General features: G+C 31.7%; 1 protein-coding gene across 1 annotated transcript in view; it reads right to left on the reverse strand.

Moving 5' to 3' along the window:
* LOC130452417 (calcitonin gene-related peptide type 1 receptor) overlaps positions 1-26,197 on the reverse strand; it is a 217,279-nt gene that overhangs the window by 180,802 nt on the left and 10,280 nt on the right. The window lies entirely within an intron of this gene.

Below are 26,197 nucleotides of genomic sequence, written 5' to 3' on the forward strand. Positions count from 1 at the left end.
ATTCAAAAAGAACGTAGAAAGGGAACGAATTTTTTATTCAGATACAGACTTAAGGTTCAAATATTTTCATTGGAATTTATTTAGAATCGTAAAATATCAAATATGGAGAAAATCAGAGTGAAAACACATAAAATATGAAATAGATTTTTTGTCTTAACAAAATAGACCTAATGTTGTCTACAGAACATCTTTTGGAAGCTACATAGTTCTTGAAGTTGGTTTGAAGGTCCTTATTGGTTTCAAAGCGCTTCCCACCAAGCCACATCTTCAGTTCAGGAAAAAGATGGGAGCTGTATGGCGGATGATCGAAAATTGTTCGAGAAGCCGTTGAGTTGTTCCAGCATTGTGTGGATGGGCATTGTCATGGATCAGAACAGCTCCAGTGGTCAGCTTTCCCCTTCGTTTGCTCTGAATTGTTCTTCGCAAACATCGTTATGTTTCACAATAAACAGCTGCTGAAGTTGTGGCTCCGGATTCCATAAACTCCACAAGCAGCACACACAGACCGCAGTCCTAAAACAAAACACAGTAGCCATGGTCTATCTGTCGTTGAAGGTTTGTTTGAATTTTTTTTTTTTTGGTTTGTTCGTTGAATTTGAATGCATTCATTGATGTGTTTGTCGTTTTGCTTCCGGTGTACCGTATTGAATCCAGTTTTCATTCCCAGTCACGATTGAATTCAAAAAGTTGTCTGCTTCATCATGATAACGATCAAGGATCTCCAAAGCTGACGCCATTCTTCGATTTTTGTGGCCGTCTATCAACATTTTTGTAGCCTAACCGTTCAGTAACACTTGTGGAAATTCTGAAAATGATGACCCAATCAATGGTTTTAGCCAAAGATCCGTAAGCGATAAAAGCTAAGAAGTAGAAATTCAAGATATGATAAGATGAATTACAGAACATGATCGAAGGTATGGAGATCATATCGAAAGAGAGAAAATAGATGAGTAATGTTGTTCAAAAACTAGAAAAAAAAAACACATAGATACCACTAAGGAATCCATCAAAAATGTGGTATGAGAGCTGGATATCAGCGTCACAAGAAGAGCTCAGAAGAACACTAAATATTCGGACTAAAACGAGTCCAAAGATACAGGAAAAGAAGACATTTTTTAATAGCAAAAGGCCTGATTTTTGATCTTTTTCATTGAAACTATTGCTATAAAATTTCCAACTTCTAAGGAGCAAATGTGACTTGTCAAATTCTAAAAACAAGTTCTTAAACCTATTAAACTGGTGAAGTAATTTTTGCAGTTTTGACTTATAAGATAATATATAAGATAATTATTTAAGAATATATCAATATATAATTTGATGACTTTAAAAACCAAAATGACCTTTACTTAGTAATAAATAACAGAGTTTGAAACCTTATGAAACAATGTTTCCAATGTTCTTAAAAGTTGAAACATAAAACTCATCGTCGACGCCTCAAATCGATAAATTTAGCTTTTGTTACTTCAAATTTTGTTTATTTTCAGTCCCAATAAGTGGTTTTATGACGAAATAAAATCATATTCCAGTAATCAGTTCGACGTTATGTGCCTAGCTGTACTAAAAATTCTGCCAACTAATCAAATTTGTTCTCGTCCAATATAAGCAGCTCAATGTTTGATTTCAAAATAATATAAATAATTATATCTCTCTACTATATTATTATACCCTTGAATCCGATGATTTTATTACATTCAAGGTCAACCTACTAACCAGACTTTACAAACATCGATTTTTAATTATCGTCCAGAATACGTAGAGTAATTTCCAGCTCAATTCATTCGTTCTGGTAACTTGTTAGCTAGCTAATGACCAGAAAAGAAATTTGGTTCTAAATATAGGTTTATCATTTTTCCAATCTATGCGAATTGAGACAAAATATAATTAATCAGAACTAAATGCGGTACTGAATTACTGATATAACGTGAAAAATGAAACGATATAATATATAGATTAACCTTGTAAGTGACATTAGTCGATCAATTCAAATACTCCATGTGGAGAAATTATCAACTTTTCACTATTGCCATGGAAGGTTTTATTAACAAGTTTATATTCGCTTGATATATTTGCAACTGAATCTTTGAAATCGATTTTTTAGTACTTTAAAACGGACAGATGACATTACAATAATTTAATAAACTCGTACAATTATCTTGATCAGAATCACCAGCATTAAAGATTTTCTTGTTATGCGATTTCTGGTGGTACTTTGTGCGCATTGGTTGATTTTATAATCGAGGAATACGCGGTATTTTCAAAAATAAACACTCATCTTATGAAAGGAATGTAACAAACGCCCCACTTAACCACTTTTTGAGTTAATGACTTTAAATGAAACCAAACCAATTCAAAAATTACAAAAATCTTTTCAGCATTTCAAATAAGGGTAGTTTGATTGATATAAGATATAATTTTAATATAAAGAAGCATGGGGTGCTTTCTAAGATAATTCTATGTAATATTCAGCTCATTGTGCATCCATCATCTCACGTTTTTTTTACATGGGAATAACTTTTATCATTCAACCCTTTTTGGATTAAAAAAAATATTTTTTATTTTTTGGTTTGATTCATATTATTGCGACCTAAAGAAACTTTTATGTCTCCTTTTTTTTTGCTTTTTCATCAAAGATGCTCATTAACTATCTTTTAATCGCACTGCTTTCTTAAAATTCAGAATTTAGAAAGCCAGGTGAAATGCTGTGGATTTCCGAAGTCTCTCACACGTTGAATCTTCCACTAAATATGAGGCAGTAATGACCCGACAAGACTTCTGTTCAGATTCTTAAATTTTTATGTTGATATCTTCAATATATGTTCTTTTGGTTAAGTTCCCAGGAGTTGCCGGTCTCAATTTTTGTTTCACATCCACCCTCTTCATAGTGGTTTTTCTATTGTCCTGTAGCTAATTTTACAGCAAGTCTGTCAGCTATTCTATTTTCCTCCACTTCAGTTCTGCGTGTTCCAAAGCTACTGGAGGGCTTTTCCTTTCTACCTAGCTCATTAAACTTTTCCAAAGCAACTTGGATCTCATGACATTGGAGATCAAAGCTCTAATGGATGCTTGGCAATAAAACAAACTGTAATCTTCAATTTGCGATTTTTCCTTTCCAATTTCAACCGGAATCATTTTGAGATTGCATATACCTTGTACCATTTGATGGTATTTCAGTTTCAAGGTGAATATTTTCTTGAAACTGACAATTTTCGGTTTTTTCTTCTTTTTTGGACATACCACTTCTAATATTACTGAGTATGTTACTTACCTATACACAAATAAAAATAAGTTATTAGACTATGTCTGAATATTGTTTTTTGTAAGCTTTGATTACTTATAAAACTTTGAATTGCTGATTTTAATTTGTTGATAAAGTCTTCCTTCTATTCTATGACTTTGAACTCTGAAACGATGGTGTCCTTATAAAAATTTGACTAAATTCCTATTCCATCTTTAGTAAATACATTCATTTACCTTTTCTACCGACAAATAACTTCTGGTCACAATTTTTTGTTTAGTTTATAAATATTTCACTAATTTAAGCATAACATGATAAGTTTTGAGGTTATTGACCTATATGCTTATTATATTTATATATATTTTTTAATTTGAGCAAACTCAATTTGGATATAACTAATAGTTGAATAAATTCACCTACTTAACTTGAGAATCATGTTTCTAAGAACGCTTATTGTTAATACTTTAGAAATATTTATTATTGAATTATTTCCAGAGCCCAAATCAAAATTACTTGTTGTCGTGGAAACAAAAAACATTTCCGCTCTCATCAAAATATACAAAATTCCACAAGGTGTGTATGAAATAATGAGATATTAAAAACTATCTACATAGTTTAAGCCTTACATTCATTTATAAATGATTATTTTTATAATAAAATTTTGAAGAAGAATTGTAAATAGTTATTTATTTAAAATAAAATAATTTTTTGTTCTCAGTTATATGTCCAAACAAATGTCGGCCTGAGTAATTATATTGAAAAAAGATCAAACAGTTGAAAAATGCTTTCTTTCCATTAGAAATTTTGCGAATTTCTCATTTTTATGTAACAAAAGATTTATTTAATGATTGCGCATGTAACTGACTCAGAAGATAGATATTGTGGAAGAAAGGATCCATTAATTTTTCTAACAGTATACATCTTTTTAAAAATAACAAACTGGAAGTTGTTTATTGGTAGGTATTGACGTGATATATTATATTTTTCCATTGATTCTAGAGAAATACGCTTGATGTTAACCAGAAGTATTTAGTACTAAACTGCATTGCAATATGTTAATCAAACTTGAAATAAATATATACTTTTTAATATATAGAGCTAAAATTTTCGTACCTGAGCTAAAATTTTCGTACATTCACTATTGAAATTTTGCAGAAGCGTTCATATTTCAATCCGAATGACTAATTGTTGTTAAAGATGCATAAGTATATTACTATTATGATATGAGTAATTTTCTTAGGTAAATTCGACCCGAAATATATTTTGCGAATCATATGTCTTCTCTCTACTGCAGAAATAGTCATGACAATAAAGGAAAGTACGAAATTGAAAAAGAAAATAAACGATACGTTTAAAGAAACTACTGGAGGAGAGTTTACTACATCTCAGGTCAGATACAACAATTTATACCATCATTTTAGAGTGGGGCTTCTCGCCACACGTCTGGATCCTCTATATCTCCTCTATATTTTATATAATTACTGCGTGGTTACAAAAATAAATCCTGACTTTACTGTTTACTTCGGCAGCCTAAATTTCGTTAACTCCAGTATAGTTATTCAAATAAGTTTTTCAATGACAAAAGTAAATTAGATTCCAGGCGACAAGTATATGTTTTTTAGTCTACAGCATTAGTTTATAAAAGTGTAGTAAATATTTATTTGCAAAAGTTCTTACTATCCCTTGGGATGTTCAGTAAATTATTGAAAATGTTCCAAAACCGATTAGATAAAATCAAAAAACTTACTAAGCACTTTATTTCTAGGTCACTTTTTAAACTAGACGTGAGAAATTAAAGATTAAAACAAAAATCATCTGCCTTTATCTGTCTATCATATGAACGCAAAGGAAGGAAAGGATTGGAGTAAGCCTTAGTTTGTTACACTATCATGTTAATCCAATTGGCTTGAATAGTACATTTCATTCATTTCATCATCCTGAAAGTCATAAATATCAGCTCTTCTCAAAAGAAACAGTAGAGATCGCTATCGAGAAGTATCCATGGAACTACAGGCCATCCACGATGCATAAAATTTTATTGCATGGTACTGAAAAAGTGCAGAAGTAGATTCTTCCACACGGAATATTGACGAAAGAGGCACAAGAAAGTAGGAATGAAGCTTACAAGGCATTCAGGATCAGAAACTCGCGGATAATGTCTTATATATCTACCAACTAAAATGTGTTCCACAAGCAACTGGAGGATCTTTTTATTACGAACATGATACGTGAACCGAAGAACAGCACCTGGAAATCAGTGATGTGGCTGAAGAGGTATTCATCTAATTTCTTTCAATTTGAAATGGTTTTTTTTAATTGAACAAATTTTGACTTTGAAACCCTAGTTTTATTATTAGAAAATTCCTTGGTTTTTAAGGCTTCATTGAATTTTTAATTGTAAGAATTATTGAATTTAAATATATACTTCAAATAATTATTGTTGCTTTGATAAGAACAACTCACCATGAAAATTTTTATCTTGCCAACAGTCCTTCAATTCCTAATTAGTTCTTCAATTTCCTTCGAAATTCCAATAAAAACAGTTAACTTGGTGTATTTTTTTGCTTTGAGTCGAATGAGGCCAATCGCAAGTTTCTATGTTAATCCGTTCTTGAGATATTGAATTTTTTCTGCTATTTGGCCATTCGGCACACTGTAGGACTTTCAAATGATCGCTCGTTTAATGGTTTCTTCGCTTTCATTTTACACATAATTTATCTGTTTAAATTTAAACACTATTGTCCATTAAAAATCCGGTTAATTTCACATCAACATTGTATGATATAGTATCTCAAATCATCTGCTGTTGATGTTTTCGATAATTATGTTAAAACAAGTACTTCAAATCAGCGAATGTTTATTCGAAATATCAACCAAAATAATAAACATTCAATCTTTATAGGGAAAATGATGTTTCTTAATTTCCATTTCAGAAAATTATGTGAAAACTGATTAGTGAAACTATCTTCGCGTAAGAAAATCTGTCAGGTTTTATTTAAATGACTTCATATTACTTCAGGATTGTGAACATAAGTTTACCGAGATTCAAATTTTTGAAAGTTACAACTTGTTTATCAAAATCTAATAAACAGTAGTAATTTTCGAATATAAACATCGAATAAGAATTTATGTTAATGTTTCCGTAATTATAAATATACCTTATAAATTAAAATTGAGGTATACAAAACTTCAAATTCTAAATTTAACGAGATATTTCACTTTTTTAATAGTTTCCAACCTTCGAATTTTCCCATTCTGAAGACGCTACAATATTTAAATTACATTGTCTGATGAGCAGGATAAACAAATCATCTTCAGAGATGTTCGCTTTAAAACTCATTAAATTCCAAACCTGTCCAAGAAAATTTTATTCTTATTAATATTATTCCTAGTAACAAAAATGAATTATATAGGTAAGCTCCAGGAAGTTGTGGTGTATTCCACTGCAACCTTATCCATATCTATTTTTGTATCTTGATTAAATTCTTCAGCCTTATTCTTATAAATACTTAGAAACATCACACAATAAGTCATGTGACTAAGTAAGAAAACACATTTCTGCCAAAAATCGACTTTATTCATCATCTTTCCAGAGCAATAGAATCATTCCAACGCTTCTCTAACTTCTCGATGTCGTGCTTGTAGAAGGATTTATCTTCTTCACATGAGCCGAATTTCTTACTAGCGAGTATTTTTTTTTGATATCAGAGAATAGCTAGCAATTACTGGGGAGCAAATCTAGGCTATACGGTGAATGAGGAGCCAATTCTAACCAAGTGTAATTCGATCAATTTAACCATCTTTACCACCGAATTATGAATTTTTTTGGTGAAACATTCGACAAAAGAGACCGTTTTCCCTTGATTTTGAATTCAAAAGATTCAAAAACTCTATGTAGTATTCGCTATTGATTGTCGGTCCCTTTTTGGAAATAGTCGTTGAATAATATTCCATGCGCATTCCAAAACACTGAAGCCATAACCTCAGCGGACTATTGTGCCTTTGGACGCTTCGGACGTGGTTCACCGGCGACAGTCCTCTCAGATTATGATCGATTTGATTTCGGAGTGAAGTGATGGATCCGTGTTTTTATCCATTGTCACATATTGCCGCAAAAAATCTGATTCATTACGTGTAAACATGGCCAAACACTGCTCCGAATCAGCAGCATCAGCAGTTGTTGTTGACCGACAGTAAATAAACGCGCACCCATTTTGAAAAAAGCTTTCTCATGGTCAAATGTTTATGCATAAATGTTAACACATTGCCTTCTGATATTTTTACGGCCTCGGAAATCTCAGGCAATTTCAATTTAGGAATTTTTGATGTTTTGTGAAGTAACCACCTCAATTGGACAACCAGAACGTTACCATCATAGCTTTAAATTTAGCAAAACAATAACAAATGGTTTTTTTCGATTTTTTCTCATCAAAAAGCAATAATGAATTAACACACGAAATTGTTTTGAATCCATTGTTTTGAAACTAACAAAAGTAGCTTCATTTAAATGGCTGTCACCTTTTTCTGAACAATCTAAATGTCATAAAATTTAACACATATTCTTTTGAAAGCTGGTACTTTACAAACGTCATATGGATTTGACTATGGCAGCGTCATCCGTGTGTCAGTCACACGAATGATTGAGTGATGTTATATGTCTCTCCCATAAGTACCTCGTAGTGACACACCTTGTGCTCTTCAGATTAACAAAATCTCTGTCATCCCCATTACTGTGCTTATTAAGCTCACAATGACCTGTTAATAACTCATAACAGTTTTCTTTCTATTAATCTATCCAAAAAAATAGTTTTCATCTTTATTAATACTGTTTCTAGATTCTAAAATGAATTATATATTAGGTAGGCTCCATCGTTCAAGTCGTTTGTGGCCTATTCCACTGCAATGTTTCTATATCTATTGTGGTCCTCTATACACTGATTGCATTTTCTGTCCGTATTCTTCATATAAATTCATGTATCTCATAACAGTACGTTGCAGTAACATATAATGTTAGCTGAGAGCACTTCTTTAAAAAAATTGTAGAAGAGTAGAAATGTTTCTGCTAGAGCCGTTGTTTATACATCACCAATATTCTATTTCTCTACTACCGTGCGTAAAGTTCGTACTTGAGACACACACACTTTCGAGTGTTTTCAACTTTACTTTATGTACTAGTGAGTAAATAAATATACTTTAAGCAGTAGTGCGTAATAAACGTATTATTAAGGTCTCCATAGTGTAGAGTACGATGCGGGAGGTCCTGGGCTCAAATCGTGTTAATACCATTTCTTATTTTTCTACTTATGTAGTAATAATTATTTTCAGGTGGCTTTTGTACATGCCGAAAAGAAGAGTTGAAAATTTAATAACACAAATTTGTCATTATTTTGTTAATTTGTTCTCATCTTGATTAAACTGTTCAAAATATTAATAAATATATAATATATTTTATAATAAAAATTTCCATTAAACTTCTGTATTTTGATAAAATTTTTGATAGTTGAAAGACTATGGTATGCAATTCGTGTGTAAAGACTCATCGACTTTATTGTGGAAATATTCACATTCGAGAAAAAGCTACTTTACACACACTTCACACAAATAACTATTTCATTTATCAATTTTTAGACTCGCGTGTCAGAAAATTACATTTTTGTTGCGTGTTATAATAACACTTTTTCTACATAACAAGTAATTACTTATACTTAAATTTTACGTTATATTATATTAATTACAGTTTAAACAATTCAGTCGCTAATCTATCCCCTTGACACATCAAATTATGTTGTAAATAAACACAATATTGACGATGAATACATTTTTTTCCTTGACACTTAGCAAATTCTGCTTCATAACACGCATAGTTTAGGCATCATCGGTCTCTCGGTATCAATGCATTATAGTTGGGAGCGAAAATATTATTAGTTAATTATGTTTTTAGTTTGAAACATCACTACTTGTTACAAAATGATTTCTTGAACTTTTTCTATATAGACGCTATATGCAAATTCAGGTCATTATAGTTGATTAAAAGTTTTACAGTTAAGTTTTTGCCTGAGAACTATTAAGTTCGAATAAAATTGATTTCTCCAACCATGTCAAAATTAAAATAAAGTTAGTGTTATTCAAAAATCGTTAATAATTTGGTAATAAATTTGAGCACCTTTTAATTATAACAACGGTAGCAAGTCGGTAGTCATGAGTATCTGGTATTGTTGGTAAATATCGATTGTCAAGTAGACGTACTAATCATATAATTTTTGTAGTAGTTTAGTAGTACTTTTAGTCCTAGAATTAAAAGTAGCATTTTTAATAATAGGATTAAAAGTGTTGTTAAGCAACGAGGAAATTTTTGTACGGTAAGGGAATTGATGGCTTTTGCACCTGAAAATAGTACAACATTTTTTGATGGCTGGAGAAAAAATTGATTATTTTACTGGGAGTAAAAAATATGACAGATCACATATTACGAGTGACAAGACATTTTGTGGTGCGTGATTGCGCGAAAAAACCATGTGCTAATGAAAGATATGTAATAATATATTAAATACTGAAGTGGGACGAATTTCATTACTGTCAAGAGATTAGATATTGTTTAACCAAGACGCGAAGATAAAATATATAATCGTTTTTATTATTGAGAAATATAAGAATAAACAATAAAATCAAGTTTAAGAAAACAGAGGAACGAACCATTGTGTAGTTCCTATCCTAGGACCTTCGAGCGGAATAGGATTTGTAGCCGGTCAATGTGCAAATCGCTTGTCCAGTTCAAGACTGGCCTAACTCAAAATAAAGCGATTTTCAGTTTTTTGCATAAATTATCTTCAAGTTGCCACTTCTAACTCTGTGCAAGACCGTTTCTTAAAAAACTTAGTGGATCACCCCTAGATGGAGTGTACGTAAGTGGGCCATCTTTGATTTGTGGAGGGTGGGCCGTGCAAAAGTGAATCATTTCAGTTTTGATCCTTGCCACACATAGAGACAGAGGAGTTCTATTGTGCAATAGTGGGTTATTATGTGATAAACCAACAGTAAGTAACTTATTCGTATCACTCTTTAGTCCAAAACTGTTCTATTATGATAATAGCTCTATTCTTAGTAACTGGACACACTCAAAACGAGGGCGACAACGTGCAGTCTGTTATAGAACGGGCTATATCTATATCCCAGAAAATTATATTTCTATCAACTCACAAGCAAAGAAGACACCTCCAGCATACGCTGTCAAGCAAATAGATTTCTCCGAAATCATCGATTTGAAAAAGGACAGCTGACTTGATAATAAAGGAAGCTTTGTTCAATGAGGACAGTGTTAAGGTACCAATCGCTGATATCTGTGTGATTAAGACCCATAAAGATGGGCCTGAATTTTTTCGATATAAAACATCATTCTCTCCGTAATATTTCAAATCTATCAACATAGCAAACCAGAACAAGAAACGTCGAAGCAGTTCATCTGCTTCGTGCAGTTTCAGTTTCACTCCAACTGTAACACTCTCCAAGGCCTATACAAGAAAAAGTCTAGTATCACTAATAAAAAAAAAAAGCATTACTTTGTCTTTTCCTGAAAAAACCAATGGTGTAGCTGTCACGCCTCTGTGTTACAAAGAGTTTTACAAAAATTTATAAAAGATGCAAACTAATCGCTTCCCTGGTTTTCCCACAGTGTTTGTTATTTTATACTGCTATTAATATTTTCATTTATTTCCAAAGTAATTGTATTGTTGATTTCTTACAATAGTAAACGAATTAGCCCAGTATTTTTTTTCGCTCTTTTTTTAAGAGTATTTACATGCATTTTTTTCCCAAGTAATTGTATTGTTGAGTTCCTACAGTAGGAAACGAATTGGCTCAGTATTTTATTTTTCTCTTTTTGTAGTATGTAGATATAAAAGTTTTACATGCATTTATTGTACAAAGTCATATTTTGTAATAAGCTGTGATTATCTTATAATAATGAAAATGCTTATTTTATCCACAATTTGTGATAAAACTGCCTACTAAGTCTGAAGAAAGATGTAGTTACCACTGAGAATAAAGACTCATGACTTTTTCACTAAAAATGTCTCAGTAGTCTCAAGGATTTTTTAATTCATGCAGATGTATGTTATGTTTTACACTTTTGTTCTTATTTTTGTACTTGTTTTATAAAAAATAAAGAGATTTTGAATGATTAATAACTGGAGTTATCTATAAAAACCTGAAATATTTCGGTGCAAGATAGGATCATCTTGGAGTTTTGCTCATAATTACTTATAAAAAATAATGATGGTATAGAGAGAGGGAAAAACCTCTGTAAATTTATAGAGGAGTACTTTTATTGTAATGATCCGTGCAAAATTTAAAAAATTCGCATAATACAACCATCGGATATCAATTGAAGAGAAAAGCATAAACTTTAATCAGCTCTCCTGAGAAATTGGTTTTTTTGAAATAAACCAGTCTTGAACTGGACAAGCAAAATGGAAAAAAAAACCCTTATCGATCGACTTTATTTGACAAGCTATCATGCTTTAGATTTGAAGAAATAAGATTGATGTGTTATGATTATTTTTTCAGTTTTTTGATAAAAAAATCTCCTTTCCCTTGTATCGAAATGTTACTGATGTTTGTTTGAAAAAGGCTCGAGTGGTGTTTACTCAAACATAAATGCAAACAGAGTAGCAACCGCCTTTTATCAAAAAATTTTAAAACTCTCTTAAATATAGAATACTATGAATAAATAACTATCTATGACTTATTAACTTTCTTGTATAAAAACTGACCTTTATGTCTTTAGAAACTGTGTTATGAAAATAAATTATCATTTATTATAAGGGACTAACTTTTATAAAAACAAAAACATCCTTGTAGCAAACTTTATTTTCATATTATTTTAATAATATAATTTACAAATTATAAATCATACATTGTCGAAGACTGAATGGAATTAATTTATTATTTCAGTGAATCATTAAATTTAAATTATAAATTGACTTTCTTAAATACGTAAACGAGATTTCTACCTGGTAACAGGATTTATGATTTAGAAAACCAAATGTTATTCTTGATTTCATATCCATTATAACTATGTGTTACTTCATTATCCAATATTTCGTATTTATAATTTAGATTTAATGGTTAATAACTGCATTATTCAGATACCTATTTATGACATACTAGTTAACCCATAATTATCATATTTATATAGTTCCTCACACTCGTAATAGTTCTTAATAAAATTTCAATTTTTCTCCTCAATTCACTATCTTTACACAAATTTGTATAACTGACTAATGTATAATATTAATCCATATCACTAGTATTATCTTTTAGAACATATCGATTAATTCCCCATTCCCCATGTATTATAATCATGCTTAGATAAGAAATAGAAGCCCAACTTCTCTAAATTATCTTTTTAACTTAATTTCCTTTATATATTTTTCTTCAACCTCAAATTCATCTACATGTTTATTTTAAGTTCCCTTATTTCATTTGATTTTAAATTAAACTTTTAGCTGTAATATTTAAATAATTACCTGTGAAATGATATTCCTGGCTTCTTTTTCTGGTTGTGACGACTACAGCCGAAAGCACAACAGTTTACCATTAGAATAAGTATAAAATACGCTCGAATAATAAAATAAAATGGCGGACTGATACGTTTTGGTAAAAAAAGAAAAGCACCGCCAGATATACATATGCGGTATCCTGTCCTATCTTTAATCTAAGGTTTATTCCATCAATATGGTTTTCTCGAAAAAATTCTGTTCTGACTTATAAGCTGAATATTATTTCTCAAAACTGTATATTGCAAATCATACTAATAACACTTAATTGGTATTGAGTGAGACATATACATCTCCAAAAATACTGAAATCAATTTTGTTGACATTTTACGTATGAGTACCTAACATCATGAGCGGATAAGTAATCTAAAAATGACTGAATTAATGCATTTCATTTGAACCGTGGAACAAATTTTACAAATCGCAATTTTTTCCATGCGTAATCAATTCACTTATGATGACATATTTATTAAGCAGAGATATGATTCACGCTCAAATGATTTGCGTTTTATTTGATTGGTAGAATTATTGTTTTGTAAATCCTCGCCCAATGAACAAAAACGTTCTTTTTTTAGATTTTGAATATTGAATAATTTACACAAAAATTATCGACGTTAAAAAATCCAATCATGCATCGCATCCCTCCATGACGTTAGCTAATCAGTTATGCAGCGGCATCCAAATTGATTTCGGTAGTACTGTAGCGAGAAATGCGTTACTCAACACGTTAGATATTTTTGGTATGAGAGCAGATATTTTAGAGATAAATTTTCCAGTGATCAAAATGAAAAATTTCTCTGTGCGCTGTGGAGGGTATCCATAATCATCCAATGACAATTTTTGGAAGCGGTGATTCGGCTAGTCGGGTTTCATGGATATATCATTCAAATCGGACCATGGAAAGTGGAGATATTTTTAATAATCATTACTTAATTCAAACATCCGTCTGTGGAGGGCGTCCATGATCATCAGATGTCAATCTTGTAAGCCTAATAGTGAGTTGAGATTCTTCTGGTAGGGTTTGGTGGTATATCATTCTAATTGGCCCATAAGAATCCCATAAATTTTCCAATTCTAATATTTATTCATACATTCAAAAAATTAAAAAAAAGGTCGATTATGATTTGCAACGGATGGACGGACACAACTTACATGTTTTGAAGAGTTTAGATTACGGAGATAGGTAATATATGGGGCGTCTAAAGGAATAAATGCTACGGAGGCTTGAATTTTCATAGATTGTATTAAATTTTTTTTCGTATATATATAGCGTGTACCAAGGGTCATTCGTCAAGGAGCACTACCATGTCCCCTTAACGTATTACGATTTTCGTGAATATATACAGCAAGCAGTGCACATTGAATACTGTATTTGATGCAAATAGTCATGGAGTTGATCAATGAAATTGGACTACTGGCACATTACCAATCATTCAGTCGAATCAACTCTTATTATTTATACACTATGTCTCTACATAGTAATCTTATCAACTATCATCTTATACTCATTCAAATGGGAGAGTAGTCTTCCATTGAAAATGAAAACGAGTGTGAAAAATATTAATAAAAAACGTAATATTTCAAATATTAAATTGAAAATTTATATTAAGATTTGAATACATAACTACTGCCAATTGAATTTTACATCTGGTTGTGTTTATTATTAATGAGACAGTAATGAGTTACGCAGATGATATGTACACCATTTATCTCGAGTTTTGTACTCAATTAATAATAATTATGTGAACATATATTGGAATATATTGATAATTTCTGAAAGAACACATTTACGTTCAGAGTCGGAGGACGATTCCAATTAAACTGAAAATTTAATTTCAAATTTAAAACAAAAACAAATAAAAAATTTGTAACCAAATTACTATTTTGTGCAAGTTAATATTTTTATAAAAACGTAAAAGCAATGATGTTACCGATTTTAAATGTAAATATATATTATATATAACATAAAAATGTAATTCATTTTCAAGTATAACCAGAATAATATTCCGGTTTAAATGTAAAATATAGTTCGTCCCCGAAATTACTATTTACAAGGGTTGTACTCTCCCCGTGCTCCGAAACTCAAAGAATCATAGCCAAGACGACCCCCCTTTCGCAGCGCTAGAAGAAGGGAAGCGCTTACAGCAATAAAGGAGATGGTACCCAGTCGTTTAAGAAAATCGTTCCGCCGTCCTGATCGAAGCAAGTCAATATTTGGAAGAGAAAAAGCGGTTCTCGGAAAACCAGGAGCCCGTCCACCACGCAGTCTACAAGACAAGACCCGGAGCAGAGTAATGTCCGAAATTTCAAATCGTTTAAGGGTTTCTGCACCAGTCTGTCCGAACTTAAGTGGGAGAAACCCAGGGAAGTCAATATAACTATACAATGTATAACTCACTGAATTGCTAGAAGTAGGACAGTAGAAGTGCTGGAAGGAACCACCAAAGACCGCACTGAATCGTTCAGATCGAGGTTAGTTAGGACTACTGTTCCCAACCGCCGAGGTTTAGGTTTCGTGGGCTGAGAAAACTGCCACTGAGAGCGCTGAGTATTCACAACTCATTAGTGGTCTTCAGCCAACCGATTATACGAAGAGGAAACTGCTATTGGAGGCGCTGAGTATTCATACTCTACTAGGAAGAGCGAAACTACTGAGGGAGCTGAGTTTTCACATGTCAGTGGTGGTCGTGTTAGGGCCCTCAGCCAACCGAGTAGGAAAGTATTTTGAAAAGTTGTTACTGGAATTGATAAACGAGCATGCGGTAATTTGCTTACGTTAGATTTGATAGCCGCAGCCCTTACCGTAGAGGATTCACTGTATTGACCCCTGGATTATTTTATTTTCTTAACTGACGCTGCCCTAAGAGGAGCATACCAATCCGATACCTGAGCTTTAGCGTCAAACGGTTACGTAGCGATGAAAGAGCGTCACAAAGTTATCGCACTCTCGGCGCGAGTGACTAGCTCATTTTTTATGGTTAGCAATCAGTAAATATTAACAAAAATTTATCAAAGGGAATTTCCATGAAAAATTTGACGTTTTGACCTATTGCTGTCATTTGACAACTTGCAGAATTATATTAATTAATAGATTACCTACAACATGAATTAACAAAAAATAAAAAACAAACAAATCTTCCGTGCAAAATTACCTAATTACTAATTTGATTTAATTGCAATGACATAGCAAAATCCAAACATAAATCCACAAATACATTTTTTACCGGTCAAATTCAAATCAAGTCGGAAGTATGTAGATATATAAAACAAAGCAGAGCAGAATATTCGAGAATTTAAACCAATATGAAGATTGAACATTTTAAGAGAGTGACAGGCACACTTTTTCAAGTTAAAATATTCATAAAATATTTATTTTTAGGACGCTGATATATTGTTTACTCATGCATATGGTTAAATTTTATATGAAAAATATTCTTACGTCAAAATATTCAAAGAATGTTGCATATTATATTAAATCTGGTTGGATTTCGCTGAGAAAATGTGAATGTGAAAAACAGATACGTATACATTTAGCAGTGTGTTAGTATCCAATTTACAATGCAATGGATTTAATTCTGATGAGAAAAACTAAACAAAAATTTTGTGTATTGATTATTTCGATTAGTGTTGAGTGAATACAAAATCAAGACCAGATTAGTTTCGGTTTAAAAGTTTAATGAGTGGTCTTTGCCTTGATCTTGCAAGATCCAGTCTTGATTTTGGTACTGATCCTCCATCAAGACTCCAGCAAGTGCTGTACTTTTTGGTAGTTCTTTTAGTAGGCATTTTCGAAGAAAATTTGACAATACATGGTTTTTCAAGCTATTTAAAATAAATGAAGAATTAAGAAATGAGAAATGCAGTGTTGTTAGTATAAATGTTATGAAAAGTTCTATATAAAGTTTCCAAATCGAAGTACATGCAAAAATATTCATATAGGATAATTATAAGAGTTTAATTATTTAAACATATTATTGGCGACTTGCTGATAGATTTTAAAAATGATGTTTACAATGAGATATCGAACAAAATTCTCATCGGAGCTCTGTAAAGACAACCAACAAAATATTGGAACTATTGGACTCAATTTAGAATTTGATAAAAAGTTATAAAACCGAAGCTTTGAATCTAATAACCAATCTTTCCCTCGAACTACTTTTGTTAAATATAAAATACCCAATTATACAAAGCAAGCAATATTTGAACAAATAGTCTTACGTGAGTCCTGCAATACAAGGTCTTAATCTAGCATAAGTCTTGCTTTTGCGGACGTAAAGCTCGTCATTTGTAAAAGTTTCACCATTCAAAGAATTCTGCAAACTTCGAAATAAATGATAATCAGATGGTGCCAGATCAGAGCGGTATAGGGGGATAAGGTATGACAAGCTCCAATAGTTTCCCACAAGTTGCCAAAGATGTGTGAGGTCTTGTATCATCATGGTGGAGTACTAAACCTTTCCGATTTGACAATGCTGGCTGTTTTTCTTCAATTACTTCATCCAGTTTCATTAATTGTGGACAGTTAATTTCAGAATTGATCGTTTGATTCCTTAGAAGCAGCTCAAAAAACACAACAAACTGACAGCATAAATTTTTTTTGTTGTTTTTCAGCTTTCGATGTAGCTTGTGCTGGTTCATCGTGTTTGCTCCCTGATAGTTTTTGAACTATGTTACTGTACAGGGCCAATTTTTCATCACAAGTGATGTTTCTTTTCAAGAAATGATCGGCTTCATTTCGTTTAAGGTGTATATCGCAAATGTTATTTCTTTGTGTTAAATGAATTTCTTTCAATTCGTGAGGTACCCAACTATCAAGCTTCTCAACTTGCCAAAAACATTATAAATGTTTTTCAATTGTTGTGTACGAAACATGTAGCCTCAGTTTTTAATATAACTGACTCTAGAAACGTTTTCTTCAGTCTCATTAACTGTATCCTATTTTTTGTTTTTACTATGTGTTGATACCTCTATCTTTCTTATTCTTATGAAAATACATATATGTAATACTCCTAAATGGACAATATTCATTTTCTTTCTCGTTCGAAACACTTTATCTATACTGCACATACTTCATGTGCCTAAAAGGTGCGCAGAGCTAACTGAAGCGCTCGGAGGAGAGAAAGATGACAATACACTATTTTTTTCACTTAGTCGGAATACCTTCTACTTATAAAAACTATCCATATAGTATTATATATATATATATATATATATATATATATATATATATATATATGTGCAAATGATACAAAAAAAATGGTAACCAGATATTTTGATCAAAATATTGCATTGTCAACAATCTTCGATAATAATGCAAATTTTGAAAACTGTTTATAGAGGTTTTTACGTCAATGTAGTCTATTGAATCAAAATTAAAAATTGATAATTTTCGTAAAAATATGTCTAACAATAATTTTGCATGTGATATAAGAAAAACTGAGTTGCTAATTTATACAAATTTGCTTAGTCACGTTTTATAACCTAAATATTTTCGCCGTCCTTTTTGTGTTTCGCTCCTATTCTCATACCGCATAAATTATGGATAAAATGTAAACAAGGCGTCAATATTAGTAAATGCGGTTGAATATTATAACCTAGTTTGACGGTTTCATTTTTAGTACTTCTTATTATTCATTCAGTATATTATTCCGTGGATTTTTTGTTCGGTACAATTTACAAAGTTAAATGTCTGAGCATTGTATGAACTTTTACTGCCAAACAACAACTACTAAAAAAAGTTGTCATCGGAAAAATGAAATCATCAGAAACTTTATTGTAGTGGTAACAAAAAGAGGAAAAGTATCAGGGGAAATCGCAAGCTATGAAAAAGAGCAGAATTTGTGGTAACGTGTGTTGGGACTTGTAAGAAAAACTTTCTTCTGAATAATATCTGTTGATTTTTCGTGATGTTGGATATATGTTTATCACTAGTTGAGTAATACTCACGTTTTCATTTATTGCACACATTCATGTGCAGTGAGCAGAAGTTGAATACTAAAAACCAATCAAAAAATACCGAAACAAGTCCAATTAATACTATAAATTCGCAATCTTTAACCTTACCATGTTAGTGTTAGTTTTCAATTCTCTGTGAATGACATTGAACAATGGTGTTCCCTGGAGTCCTTCCTTTGATTAGTAAGAATTCTTCCAAATATTTGGCTATCTGATCATCAGGTATTTTATCCACATCACCTCTTCAGTCTTTTTTTCGACATCTGACTAATCTCGACAAATTATCCCTTTCTCAAAATATATGAATGTTATTGTTGTCTGCTGGTACCGTAAAACATGGTCTAACTTTTTCGATAGTATTCTCATCTCAATTCTCTATAGTAGCGCATTCGTAAATACTGTTTCTGCTCTTGTTTCTCCAGCATATGTCATTGCAAGTCCCACATAAGTTTAGAATATTGTTACTTCGCTTTTAATGGACATATGCAGTTGCGTTTGTTACATGTCTTCAATTCTATGAAGTTGCTGTTACTGGTACTGTTGCTGTCAAGGTACTGGAAGCTCATGAACCCATTTACCGTCTAATTTTATACGGTCAATTTGCAACTCTTTGGTTCCTTGGATATTTTGAGAGAGACAGACTTTTATACATTCAGATAAAATCTTTGGTACTCTGGTACTTTGGTAAGATATATGTAAAGAAAAATATAATTTTCTTTTGCGTGTTATTTTGCCGTACGTCACATAAAGTCCGTTTGTGACAGATGATCTGTCACTGTCATCGATGGGAAGCAGGGCATAACCTCGAATGTCGTGTTGTGTGATTGTGTGCTGGAAAACAATTTCATTTTTAAGTTTATTTTAATTTGTGATTTTGGAACAGACATTGTTAATAATAACATTAAATGTCGTTTCTTTTCTTACAGAGAAACACAATTGTGTTTGATTGACTGTGTCACCAAAACCACAGATATATTGGAAATTGTCTATATATATATATATATATATATATATATATATATATATATATATATATATTAAAACCATGTCGCTGTTTATTTTAGTGTATCAATCGCTTATTCCAAATTTTAATAATATGTTAAAATGTCTTTATTATGAATCTAAAACTTTGAAATTATATAATAGCGTATAATTCTATCGCGATTGGTGTGTCTGGAGAGAAAAAGGCACCGGAGGCTGACTGAATGCATAATTAACCCATAAAGTGCGGGAGAATGAATCTACATAAATATCTCGAAATAACAAGAACAGAATAGTAGTAGGATTAGCATAAACAGAATAAAACATTAGGTGACTACTTCCCGATTCGATAAGTGGATACATCAGGAGGAGAAATTTATAATAACCTTCCACTAATATAACTTGGGTAGTAATTAATCAAGTCACAGAAATCAAACACTACCCTTTCTATATAATAATCACTCTAGCGAAACAATAGTTAAGCAAGTCACAGCAGTCGAGATGACAATTAGTACAAAAAAATATCATCTTGATCATGTATGAAAATATGAAATTTTTATGTTTATAGAAGCTCTTACAAAGTTCTAGATAGAGATTATAGAATACTGTAGAGGAGCAACTTGCTGTCATTATATTTTTAAATTTAGTCTTTCAATAACAATAATAATAATTCGGTTGACCTTTGAGCTTGAATAAAAATTTAAAACAAATTAGGAAAATAACATTGAAGTATAATCTACAAACATTATACACTGAAAACTTCCTAAATAAGGCTATAAATTTTAATTATTTTCAACCCTTTTTGTGTTATAATCTTTGTAATTACACTTTTTAATGTTTACTTCGGTTTATAGAGCGTTGCTGTGTACTGTCAACTTCCACCATTATAAATATGATAATTATGCTTGTCATTGTGGTTGGGAAGCTAAAAATTCCCGGGAAAAATTATTTTGGATTAGAATATTTTACAGTTCAATGTTATCCGTTGCGTTTTAAAATTTATTAATCGATTTTTTTATCGCTTCAATGAAAAGGTTAACAGGTGAGGGAAAATATCTAATTTAATTAAAAACTGAAATATATAACCAAATCGTTCAACTATATAAATTTTTTGTCCAATAACATTAAAATATAATTTTATTAATAACGTCCAATAAACAATTACGAGGATCGAGTAGATTGACCTTGTACATAATTATTGTTTTATTATTGTTATACAAGTTTCATAGAAAATGCAACCGTAATTATATATTTATCTACTTAGTGAGTTAAAGCTTATTATTGTAACATTCACGACTGAAATTCTTTAAATATGTCCGTGTCTCTATTGTTGAAATTAGAGTCACGAATTTTTTCGTAAAGGGTGCCAATATACACTTAGTAGTTTTATTTGTAATTTCATAAAGGTTAGATACGATTCGTAATGTATGACACTAATTATCTTGATTAATTAGTATTTCGAGAATACCTAATGTTCAAAATTAACGTAGAGCCCCTTGATGAAAAATATCACCGTTCGCTCACTAAATGACTCACACTGTATATCTCAGTTGGCATATAAATCATTTAAATTGGCTCTAACAATTACGGATAATCTCAATATATCACAGTTGACAAAAAGAAAAACTTTTAAAATCAATGTCTCCCCATCAGACGAAAAAGAGCCGAAGTCTTAGACTCATAAATAACTTATCAGATGAAAGGAAAAAATGAATACAAATTCCGTGATCAATGATTACTTGTTTCATCCAAACAATCCATTCCAATCCATTAAGCTTAGTATCCAACTTATGTAGATGTAACAGACAAAAATTCCTTATATCTTATTTACTTCAAAATCGTTGTATTAGGTTGAATTCGATTTACACAAGAAATCTCATCTAATCAAATTAAATGGCAAAAAGCCTCTGCTTAGCACCCGCAAAAGTAATTTCCACGCAGTATCCCCTACACTGTTATAAATGAGTGCGACGATTAATTTATACGAGGCATATTTTTTAAGTAAGTACCGTTTTGGAATTAAAAAAAGAAGTGCAAAGATATCGCAATAATTTTATTTTTACAAGAAAGCCTGTACCTTAATCTACTTTTCTACATAATTTCCGTGAATATTGAGGCACCGGCCATAACGTGGCACCGGTTTTTGAATACCCTCCTTATAAAATTCTGCCGCCTGACTTGTTAACCACTGTATCACAACTGTTTTGGCTTCGTTATCGTCTTGAAGACGCTGCCCACCCAGGTGTTTCTTCAAGTGCAGGAACAAATGGTAGTCGCTGGGCGCCATATCAGGGCAGTAGGGAGGATGATCTAAAGCTTCCCATTGAAAAGATTTGATGAGATCTTTGGTCCGATTAGCCACATATGGACGGGCATTGTGATGCAGCAAAACTATACCCTTATTCAACCTAGCACGTCTTTTGTTCTGGATTGCACGACGCAGATTGTTCACAATAAGACGCTGCATTGATTGTCTCATTACGAGGCCGAAACTCCACTAGCAATACTCCTTTTCTGTCTCAAAAAACTGTGCACATGATTTTCCGGGCAGAAATTGTTTGCTTAAACTTCACTTTTTTGGGTGAAGATCACTCATAATGTTTTGTCCGTAAACTTCACAGATCTCACGTTGAATATCGATCAGTTTTACGCCTTTAGCACTAAGAAATCGTATAACATCCCGTACTTCACAATCGGCGGGACTCACGATTGTCGGAGGCATCTTAAACACTCAGAAAACAACGTACACAATGAAGAATCAGACTATAATGGCGTCAGTGCGTAGACAAGAGATTTAGGTAAACAGCGCGCATGTGCGGAACGCCGACCTTGGGGTTGTGGCGACGGAATCGCAAAACGGTACTTACTTAAAAAATATGCCTCGTAAAAGAACAGGAATTCATTTGTGGAAATATCGAGTATTCATATTATTATGTGATCTTGTACGAATTAGATTTTAAAAACTCTTCTTCAAGTGCTTCCTAAGATTAACTAAGCAGAAAGATTCTAGGAGTTATCTTATATACAAGGGAAAGATTATTATTCTTTATATCGTTCATAGATAATATTTTTCTTAGCAAGGACTCACGTTTATCATCTAGAATGACGATAAAACCAATAATTGACAGTACTTAGATCTGATGCTTAACATAATATTTATTAGAGAACCATAAATTTTCCAATAAAAGTTTAATAATAATTCCCTAGCAATCTGAACAGACACTAAGTTCATCCAACCAATTGTCTCTTTCAATTGAGACCTAAATCATTAATAGAAAATGTGGTTCTGGATATATTACTGCTTCAACTTAAGTCTTCCGTGAGTGAAGACTTAAGTTGTAGCGGATGAATATTTGTATAGTAGAATTGATGGTAAGTGAATGGGTGGAGTGGTGTTATCGACAATAGAGTAGCGTTTAGACACATTATTAAGAAAAGTGAAGTGGACTCCAGACTATAAAATCATTCAATATCTAATTACAGGACCTAATAGTCTACTGCAAATAAGGATACAATGGGTCGAATGGCGATTTCCCAAGTTTTCTTCACAGTTATATTGGAAGTCGTAGCTATCATCTCACTCATGAGTAGTTTTTATTTGGATTTATCAAAATTGTACATATTATAATAAGGGAGGATCTTAGGAAGCTAATATGAGTCTATTCTTGGAAAATAGTTGAAAAACGGGGTCCAATAAAGACAAGCTTAGTTAGAAAATAATTTTCATCTACCCCAATAACAAAATGTCTCTCAAAGTTCTTCAAATTTGAATCTCAAAGTAGTTATTATATCCTGATATTTGAAATCTATTAATAGCGAACAACTTTTGTAGTTTCAATGCTTTTCTTATTATACTTCTTTCCCAAACACCTGTTTTGTTTGTTCTCATAAAGCCGATATAAGGGGCAATTGAATACGAAAGGGTTACTTTTATGGAATATCGAAAGTAGTTGATTATCGATTATCGAGTTGAAAATTCAATACACTATTTTTTTAAATGTTCATTGTTGAATGGGTACACCAATAAAAAATAGTCAATGTAAAATAAAGACTTACAGACCTTATAAGGACATTATTAGAACTGCGATTAACAAAATAAGTTTTGTCAAATTTCTTAGTGAAAGGTTCTAATTTTTTAAATGTTAAGATGAAGGGCAAAATACAATACATTAACTTCACTCTCAATGTGCATGGTTGAATGGGTACAACAACAATAAAAAATAATGCAAATAATGAGTTTGTCGAAGATGTGGAAGAAATATCAAATCCAAGTTTTCTTTTCTGTGTTTAAACAGATAACTCCTTAGTAAAGCTCAGCAATATCGGCAAAGTTAGAAAGAAGTTGGACGTAGATAACATTAGACAGTTATTCTAGAAGCGAAAGGAAATCGTATTGAATCTTTTTCAAAAGGATTTGGGGTTATCAATGAATTCAAGATACCCAACGAGCCTAATAAATTGTAGAATGTTTCATACAATAATATACAAATCGAATAAATAGACGAAAACGTATATATCAATCATTTTAACGACTGTATACTCAAAAATATTGGAAAAAAAACGTATATTGTTATTTTAATTTCTATATTCGAAATAATAACGTGAACCAATCTCAAAAATGGATATTTTATCAAATGATAGTGACACTGAATTGAAAAAAAATGATACATCAATATTTTACACGTAAATATAATCAAGCAATGTTCGACATTTATAGATTGGTGAATAATGAACATTTATCATAATACAAACATGAATTATTTGCCCTTGTCTCTGCAATAATTTAAAACCGAATTATAGACGCCTTATTGTAAACGTGAAGAATGAAAAATAGACAGATATAATTTATTATCTGTCATTTTTATTTATTTCGCCTCATGAATAAATTAACATAATGATTTTTAAGATCTATAAAGATTTATTATGGAAGAATAGACAATGATGAAATAATATTCAAAACGTTTTATTTTTATGCAAATAGGAACAGAATAAATATAACATTATCACTTATACAAGGGTTGTCTGGAAAGATTCCGTCTGAGCAAATAAACAAGCAACATTTTTTCTTGAAATTCGATACAACTTAATCAACCAATACAATAAAATATGAAGTATATGGTCAATCAATTCGTGGATTTTATTTCCCAGTTTTGAAGATAATAGGTGAAAAATATTTCGCGACTATTGAAAACAACTTTTGCCATTATCTTCCCGGTATACGGAACTGCCTTCGCATGTTTCCAAGCAAGTTAACCACAGCTTTGTCTGTTGCTTTTCTTACATCAGAAATGCGGTACTGAATAATCAACCAAAACACAAAATGGATTGGATTTATTAAAATGATTCCAAAACAGCAAAGTGAGAATTCGATTACGTTTTTGAACCACAGTGAGTAACCGCGGTATCCCACGCATTGATGTCTTAGCTTAAATAATTGTCAGTATAATACGATTATTGTTCCAAAACTAATAGAAAGTTGAAAGAAAAAGTTTCCCCATGATCGTTTTTATTATTAAAAATAATCTTCTTTTAAAGCTATATACGTAGTCCTGACCTTTTTAACATTTCCAAATAATAGTTGCCGACTTTCTCCTCTAAATCTACCTATGGAATAACGTGCTCTCCTGGTAATCTCTCTTCTTCTAGTAAAACGTTGCTTGTGTAACAGAAAAAAGCCGCTGATTGCTATATCTGATAGATACGGCTGATGGTTATAATCAATTGCAAGTGAATTTTTTCTGTCAAATACAGTCCCTTTTTACAATTCCTTCTTCCACATTATCAAGCAAATATGTGTAATACTCTGTTCTGTTATTTCTGTTATTTTTAATTTTTTTTTGAAGATAGCCGATCAACACAATCTTTTGTCTATCCGAAAATAAATGGTCGTCATCACTTTTTCGGCCAATTAAACCGTCTTTGTCTTTTTCCAAGAAAGTTCGCTCTTTGTAATCCACTATCTTCACTGTTATTCATTTCGAAAGTTTACTGATGGATGCGGATTTCATCAACAGTAATGAATCGTAGCAAAAAATCGACTAAAATTCCTAAGCCATGCCAATAAGGCTAGAAAAATATTTATTCGAATGCGCCAAAGTGAAAAAGCATAGTACCCAGCGCACCACTTGCATAATTCTTCATTTTATAGCAAATGGGTTCTTTTGATATGCCCAGAACCGCTTCTATCTCTCTAACATCAAACCGACGTCCAATACCATTTGAAGAACTTTTTGATGATATCGTGGTTTATCGCAGTTTTTTGCCATCTTAACGCTTGTAGTCAGGCCAGCTTATACAAGCACGTTTTAAATCACCTGCTCAAAATTTTATGGTCGTAAATGATGGTACAGAGTGTCTCTAAATAGAGTTTAGCTACTCTTTCATTTAATGATAGACTTAGACAGATAAACAGTAATAAGATTGTTGAAGAGAAGCTAAGTTTTTAGTAAGAATTTCTCAACGCAGACTTAAA

Source organism: Diorhabda sublineata, chromosome 1, assembly GCF_026230105.1.
Source record: "Diorhabda sublineata isolate icDioSubl1.1 chromosome 1, icDioSubl1.1, whole genome shotgun sequence".
Taxonomy (NCBI): domain Eukaryota; kingdom Metazoa; phylum Arthropoda; class Insecta; order Coleoptera; family Chrysomelidae; genus Diorhabda; species Diorhabda sublineata.